This window comes from Montipora capricornis, chromosome 6 (genome assembly GCF_036669925.1).
Source record: "Montipora capricornis isolate CH-2021 chromosome 6, ASM3666992v2, whole genome shotgun sequence".
NCBI classification, from domain to species: domain Eukaryota; kingdom Metazoa; phylum Cnidaria; class Anthozoa; order Scleractinia; family Acroporidae; genus Montipora; species Montipora capricornis.
In genome coordinates, this window is record NC_090888.1 from 47728317 (window position 1) to 47728991 (window position 675).

The window sequence follows — 675 nt, forward strand, 5'->3', positions numbered from 1 at the left end:
GACCATCTGTACTAGCAGAACAATATTAAATCTGTTCTCTTTTGTTCTCTTTCACTATTTTGCGGCGTTGTGCTGCGTACTATTATCAACTGATCCAAAATCCTATAAACAAATTCAGAATTTCCAGGTTTCTTGGTTGGGGTCAATAACAACAATAATAAACCTTTGTTTGGACTTGTGAAGACGAATTTGACCCACTACAATGGACCATTTCTTGATATGAGATATCACTTTTCCTGTTATTTACGAACAAGTGAGAGAGTTTCTGCGAGGTCTTTATTTTTCTAAAATAGATTCCTCCTCAATTTCTTTAAACTGGGCCACATAACCTAAATATTAGTAGGCTTCAACTGTTGTAGAAGACTGTCTGTACTAGCGGAACAATATTAAATCTGTTCTCTTTTGTTTTTCGCAATACCACAGGACTACACCCAGCGACGAGGATAGTTCGTGTAATTTAATCAACTGGTTTGCTGATGCACAAAACGTATTGAGAGACCAAGCATATTGAAGCGCATTTCCTCCCATGGTTACCCCCTGTGTTAACAGCACCTTAATGTGCAACTTTCCAAACTCCTCTCCCCTAGTGTCGCTAAAAATTCATCTTCACCGAGTCTCGGAACAATTCCCGAAACGCAATAAACAACAAAAAGCTTTTGTTTGGACCTGTGAAGA